Source organism: Zingiber officinale, chromosome 3A (assembly GCF_018446385.1).
Source record: "Zingiber officinale cultivar Zhangliang chromosome 3A, Zo_v1.1, whole genome shotgun sequence".
Lineage (NCBI taxonomy): Eukaryota > Viridiplantae > Streptophyta > Magnoliopsida > Zingiberales > Zingiberaceae > Zingiber > Zingiber officinale.
In genome coordinates this window covers 27,480,869-27,488,703 of record NC_055990.1, presented here as the reverse complement: position 1 = coordinate 27,488,703, position 7,835 = coordinate 27,480,869, and positions in this window count along the sequence as shown.

Below are 7,835 nucleotides of genomic sequence, written 5' to 3'. Positions count from 1 at the left end.
CTTACCTTGTGAGGTTATTTTGTTATCATTCTCAATTTATTGATTATGGATTGAAATTATCATATTTGTTAATCAATGTATAAATTGAATTCATGAATGCTTAGGTTATTTGAATTTGACAATCTTAGATAACTCTCTTTTCACTATTTTCTATATATGGTTGAGAATTGCTAGGGGATTACATTTTAGTTATTTTCTTCTTTTGTTGATTTGCTCGAGACGAGCAAGAATACGTGTGGCGGAGTTGATAACTAGCGTTTTTATATGTTATTTTGGATCTTGGACTTGATATTTTTATCCTCTCATATGCTTAATTCTGTATTTATATCATGTTTTATGAGTTGAGATTTATTTAGAGCGTTGATCTAATTTTTCCTATATTTTTCTGATATTTTATCTAAAATATGCATCTTGTTTTGTAGGGAAGTAATATGGACCGTTGATCAAGATCCATGATCAAGACATCAAGGAGATCCAAAGAAGTAAAGCCTCATCTCAAACCCATTCCTCAAGCCCAATTATAAAAGCCCAATTTCACTTCTCATAATGGATCCGGATTCAATCTTTAATGGATTTGCTTTCTTAATCTGGATCCGGCAACCCATTAAGAAACATTCTCTTCTTCTCCTCACAAGATGGACGGCCGGATCTTCATCCATCTCATCGGACGGCTGAGATTAAAGGAGGAGAAAACCTTCTCCTTTAACCCTCACGCGGATGCACAGTAGCACTGGGCTGGGGCTAGGTTTTCGCGTTTCTCCCCCGACACCCCCGATCCATTTCTCCCGATCGAAGACACGAAGACGACGGTGGCAATTCCGGCGAAGCTACAGCGACGATGATCATCGGACAGTGTCGGAGAGGTTTCTCCAGTGCGGTCCTTCATCCATCTCGCATCCAGTCGGTATCCCTGCTGGGCACGGTGAAGAAGGCAGCGACTCACCGACGGGCAGCAAGCTTCGGTTCTCCTCCGACACCATTTCCTCTCCTTGCACCAACTAGAACTTCCGTTCTTTGGTTCATTTATTCCTTCCGAGCTTTCCCCCTTTTGATCGAGCTGCTGTCGGACACAGTGGAGAAAGCAGTGGCGTCTCAACAAGGCTTCGAGTTTGGGTTCTTTTTCAGCATTCCTCCACTAGGCATTTCCCTCTACAACAGCAGCAGAGCTCGAGTTTCTGCCAGGCACGGTGAAGAAAGCAGTAGCTCCGAGTTCTGGTGGCTGTTCTCACCTCTGTTGGAGGAGTTCCATAGCTATCTCCAAGCTCAGATTCATATTACCTTTCTTTGGGCAAACGGTGAAGAGTCTAGAGTTAGGGAGACTGGGTTTTAGCTGGAGTTATTCCTTCATTTCCAGCAGCTTTCCAAGGAGAGATTTCTTCAAGGATTTCGCGCTTCCACCGCCGTTGATTGCAGTTCCGACCAGCAAAGTCAGCCGTCCACCAGATCCAGGGGTTTTTCGAGTGACAGCGGTCTTCTTCCTCGGTGATTTTGTAGTGACAGACAGAATACTTTGCGTGTTTGATTGTGGAGAAGTGGTTTGGTTAATTAGGATTTATTTGTTGTTCTTGTTTCATTTTATAGTTAAGTTCTTTTGCTTGTTTAATATGTAGTTGTTAGCTTAATTTCATGATCGATCTTCTTATGATGCATGTTAATTAGTTTTGGTATTTTGTTTAGTTCATTATGTATGATTGTTGATCTTGTATCATAGCGTGACAATATGGTACAAGTTTAGCTTTTATGCATAATTAGGTTTTGTTTAATTGTCGTTAAGTTTGTTTAGTTAATTGTCTTTGAGTATTGCTTCCTTTATTAATGTTTCTTGGATCCTCATAGTGTAGAGTGACACTGCATTATGAGTTTATATTTGCTGTTTAGTTAGGATTTCCTTATTTGCATTAGGTGTAGAAATTCCAAAACAAAACCCCATTGTTCGATTTCGTCTGAGAGCAAGCGTCCTATCACTGTTTCCACGTGAAAGATGACCCGGTCCTCTACTATACTACCTTAGTGTAGGTTAAGGGTTTCGGTTGAGTATAAATGAATTAATTTGATTTGTGAGTGTGACAGACTCACTATCAATCGGCGGCTATAAAGGTAGTGGCCTTTGATCAACTGGGGTGCACTTGCACTTCCTCTATTAGATCAGCGCAAGAGGCTCTTCTAAAATTGCATTAACCTCCAGTCGTTGGGCCTTCAGAGTGGCTCGCAACTCAATTTTCACCATTTCCACGTAACATCAAAGAGCTGCCAACTAGTCGCCCTTAACTTCACTGACCAAGTTATCCACAGGAAATTTAATCTTTTAGCAAAATACAGAGACGACCGCTCGGAACTCGTTCAGTGTTGGTCGGCCTAATATGACATTGTTGTTGGTTGCTACTCGGAATACCGTCCTAGTTCCCCTGTACAAAAATTTGTACAAACATAGAACTATCCTAGCTACCCATGTGCTCTACTAAAGTTAAATTTGGATTGTAAACGATGCTTAACATTATTAATCCAAATTTCCCTTTAGAAGTTAAACTTGGATTGGGAACGAAACTTAACATTCTTACTCCAAGTTCAACCGATGTGATCTTCCTAAGTTAAACCATATTACAGAAGTTATCAAATATCTATTTCAAAGATTGACTTCCAAGTTAAACATGGCGAGGCGCTAGGCCTTCTTGGGTATGGGATCATCCACCACTTCCTAGACAAAGCCTCACAAAGAAATCGGATATTTAATTTCTTACAGTAAACTAGGTTCAACTATAGAAACCTTAATAGAAACACATTATCGAAACATGAAATCGAAAAGTAAAATCGATAACAAAACGATAATTTAAAACCGATAACCTCTTGTGTTTGGTTTTTCAAAATCTATACAAAAGATGAACTAGTTATGATACGGAAACTAATAACTAGTTATACCTTTTATAGCTTATAGACCTCTTGATCTTCTATTGTATTCCTCTCCTTCTCTTGGACGTCATGTGGGCGACAATCTTCCAAGATGAAATCCACTTAAGCTTCTTCCAAGGCTTCCAAGATACGACCACCAAATAACCTCCAAGGGATGTTAGACAAGAGAGCTTCCTTCTCTTCTTCTTCTCCTTCAAGCAACTGACCACCAAGAGATCTCCCACAATTGATGTCACCGGCCTCCAAGAGAGAAAACAAAAGGAGAGAAGAAAAAGAACAAGGGTCGGCCACCAAGGAAGAATAGAGAGGAATAGAAGATGTATTATCAGGGGGGGCCCCCCCCCCCCCCCCCCCCCTCCTTCTCTTTTATATTCTTTGGTCTTGTCAAAAAAAAGAAAATTTTATAATAAATAATAAAACTTCCTTTTCTCCCATGACATGGTCGAGGACAAGCTTGTGCTCCAAGTAAGGAAAGATTTTAAACAAAATTAAAATCTCTCTTTTAAAATCCCTTTTATGGGTAGTTATAAAAGGAATGTTTTATAAATTAAAATATCTCTCTCTTTTAAATCATTTTATGGATATCTATAAAAAGAAAAGATTTAAAATAAAACATGGTTACAAAAAGAAAAGTTTTATAACAAAAATTAAAATCTTTCTTTCATATTATAGATAACTACAAATAAGAAAAGATTTCAAATCTCTCTTTTATTCCTTTGTAGAAAGCTATAAAAGGGAAAAAAATTTAAATTTAAAACTCTCTTTTAAAACCATCATAAAAGGAAAGTTTTTAACAAAATAAAAACTCCTTTTATTTCCTTTTATGACCAATCTAAAAAAGTAAAATTTTATGTTAAAATTATCCTTTTAAATACTTCTTATGGATCTCTATAAAAGGAAAGATTTTACAAAAAAATAAAACTTCCTTTTCTTCTTGTGTGTGGCCGGCCCCTTGCTTGGGCACCAAGCAAGGCTTGGTCAGCCCTAGCTTGGGCTCCAAGCTTAGCTTGGCCGACCCCTTGCTTGGTCTCCAAGCAAAGCTTGGCCGACCCTAGCTTGGGCCTTAAGAAGCTAGGCTTTTAGGTGGATATAAGGCTTTATATAAGAGGTTACAATAGGGACCTAGAGGAGGAATTGGTTTTGGTCTCCCGATGAGCTTGAGCTTCCCGTGTTCGCCCCGAACACCCAACTCAAGTTCATCAATAATATCTCATTCCACTAAAGAGTTATTATTGCACTACTGCACCAATCCCATATTATAATATGGGCTCCTTCTTATCATGAGTGTGTTAGTCTCCTTATGTTTAAGATATTGAATGCACACTAATTAAATGAGTTACTGACAACTCACTTAATTAATATCTAGCTCCAAGAGTAGTACCACTCAACCTTATCGTCATGTCGAACTAAGTCTACCTGCAGGGTTACATGACAATCCTTATGAGCTCCTCAAGGGGGCATCATCAACTTAGATTACTAGGACAGTTTCATTCTATAATCAACAACACACCATATAAATAATATCATTTCCCAACTTATCGGACCTATTGATTTAACGAACTAAATCACACCCTTTGATAAATTAAAGAAATAAATATTAAGTATACGTGTTTGTTATTATATCATGATTAAGAGTACACACTTCCATAATAACAGGGTTTTGTTCTTTTATATAGTCAGTATAAAAATAAACTACCTCAAATGGTCCTGCTCAATACACTCATAGTGTACTAGTGTAATTTTATAGTTAAGATAAACTAATACCAAATTACATTACAACCACTCCAATGGTTTGTCCCATTCCATCTTGGTTGTGAGCTCTATTTATAATTTATAAGGAACTGATAACATGATCTTCTGTGTGTCTCCTCACATCATGTTATCTACAATATAAATTAAATGGGCAACTACACTTAGCATAAATGTAGACATTTGACCAATGTGATTCTTATTTCAAAATAAAAGTTTATACAAAAAGTTAAACTTTTAATATACACTCTAACAATTGTAGGCAGACAAAGCGTCTACCAAAATGAAGTTCGCCATTCTCGTCCTCTTAAGCGACTCCTCTACAAGGGATATGGCCAACCGGGCCTGACCGATCGACAACACTTCGTTACCTGTGAACCTATATAAGGGCGTTGTCATGGGCTGCAGCTCGATCTGATCGATTTGCAATTGATCAAACATCTTTTTGAATATAATGTTCACCGAGCTACCAATATCTACAAAAGTACGGTGAATATTTTAGTTAGCAATTACCGTTCGGATGATCAAGGCATCGTCATGAGGAACCTATACTCCCTCCAAATCTCAAGGGCCAAAATTGATCTCTAGCCCATCTGCTCTCTCTTGGCTGCATCGGACAACATGGATTTCTAATCACCAAGCATGTGCCTTGCGAGCTCGGTTGGAATAACCGTCATTCAGATCTATTATGATCATACCGATGTCGCCCCAAGCAACGTTGCTGTGATTCTCTTCTTCCCGAGCTGACGTGCAGATCGCTTGGATGAGGCTCGAGCAGGCCTCTCGTAATCTCTTCGTTGGGGCTATTGCGATGCTCCTTCGATGTCAGCCTAGCCTCCTCGTGCTATCCTCCCAATCAGCGATGATGGTGGCGGTTTGGAGATGGGGATCGACTGTGGAATCTTGGAGGAGTCTGTCGACGTGGCTTCAATTTGAAACGATAACAATCCTAGTGTTATGGGTCACCGAGCGGTGGTAGTTGTAGACTAGAGGTGTCCATGGTTGGGACTTAGTCGATTTCGCTGGCTCGGCTTCAACATGCTGGACTGCATGGGCTACAGGCTCCTAATGTTACTGAGTGGCGTCTGCTCAAGGCCCCTTTGGCGGCTGGTGGATGTGAACCGCTCAACGCTACGTGGTGACCATCGACTCAGGAATCACTTCTTTCTTTCGAGCTGGCTAAGCCTCCTCCACATTAATGTACTTAGTAGCCCACCTAAGTAGCCGGTCGAAGACTCTTGGGGGATTTCGGATGAGAGATCGAAAGAAGTCGCCATCTGTAAGTCCCTAGGAAAAGGAACTTATCAAGATTTTCATGGTAGCCGATGGGATGTCCATAGTATCTTGGTTGAACCTCTTTATGTAGGCCTGCAATGCCCCCATGGGCACTTGTTTGACCGCAAACAGGTTGACGTTCGTCTTCTGATAGCGATGGCTACTTGCAAAATGTTGTAGAAAAGTCATTAAGAATTCTTTAAGCTATAAATGGATCCGATCAGCAAGTGCTTGAACCACCACTATGCCGATCAGGAGAGCGTGGTGAGGAATACTCGGTACTTGACTCCGTCAGTAAATTGGTATAATGTGGCCATGTTGTCGAAGTTGATCAGATGGTCGTCAGGGTCGGTCACCCCCGTATACTCCTTGATTGTCAGTGGTCTATAGTGAGATGGCAGTTGGTTGTCCAGGATCTCTTGAGAGAACTGTCTATTTATCTGCTTGGGAGAGTCGTCAAGCCGGGGTGCTTTGCCTTTCTGCCAGTCCTGGACAGGTGCTTCCTCTGAAGAGGACCCTTGTGTCTTTTACGCTCGTCCTTGCTCTTCTGAGGGCATGCGGAATAATGCCCGATGGTAGAGGATTTACGCATTCAGAGCATCACGGACGACACCAGTCAGGCTGTTGTTTGGCTTTTTCGCTCTGGCTCTGGGATCAGCTTGCTATCCTGTCATTGACGTTACGGGATCGTTCGCTTGGCCTTCGGCTGCTGTTTACTGCTACTCCACCATCTTCACAGCCTGGGTTTGTATCAACATCTCCAAATCTTCTTATGTTAGTGTTACCGTTGTAAGTCGTTCAGCATCCTCCATCTTCACGTTTCGGATTCAGGTAGAAATTTCCACAGACGGCACTAAATATGATCCTGTCCGAAAGCGGAGAAGTTAGCAAGCTGGGAGCGTAGCTGTGTGGTTGACTAAACAGTGACTCTACGCGGTTCAACAATACAAAAGTCGTTAGTGTCGAACCGGGAAGGGGTTCACGACGTTGGCCCTCCAACATTCAAGTCAGTTTCCAACACAGTGAAGAATAGTAAGAATATTGTAGGAAAGAACGTGTAGAATAGCAAAGTTGCACATACCTCCACCTATAGATAGAAACCCTCTTTTATAGTGTCACTGAAGTGTCTGTGCATGTCTCCCAAAGCGTATGCACATTTTCCCAAGTGTCCTAAGAAAAGACAAGTCAAAAAATGTCTGTGACATCTTTCCTTAAGCGACCGCGATGTGACAGACGAAAAACTTCTAAAGTACGATTTACCTGCTAGACATGCTCTATTCTCAGTGGTACTAACCTCCAAAAGGGTACAATGAGATATGCAGTTGAATCCCACTATAGGTCGATCGAATTTTGCTTGGATTGGTTGTCCCCCAATCCGATCATGCCATTCGGAGCTGCTGGCTTGTCCCATTCTCTGCCTCTCAACTGTCAATGATCACCTTGTCCAACCGACCATGCCGCTCAAACGACGAGGACTGGCCTACTGTGGATTGTCGCTTACCTCTTAACTTCAGTCGCCACTACCAGAGGATGGCAGTTCAACATCTTCGCCCGGCCAACCGAGAGACTCCCAATTGTCTAGTCCAATCGGCCAACCAAGGCATTTGACTATTTTTGACCTTGACTTCCACATTAACAGACCTTTTCTTCCTTTGACCCTTCTTTGGCGGAGTCTCTCTTCATCATCGTATCATATAATAAGAACACTTTAAGTATTTAATTTAAGTATCATTAATATAAGTTTTGCTTAAACAAATGATATTTACAAGAGATTTGTAGAAATAAAAGATGGAGATTCACTAGAAAACTAGTTATTCTCTAATTTTTGTAGGGAAAATTACCTTTAGAATGGGATGTGTTTGCCAACTGATGGTGAAGGCTCTTCCAAGTCAATTAGAAAGTCA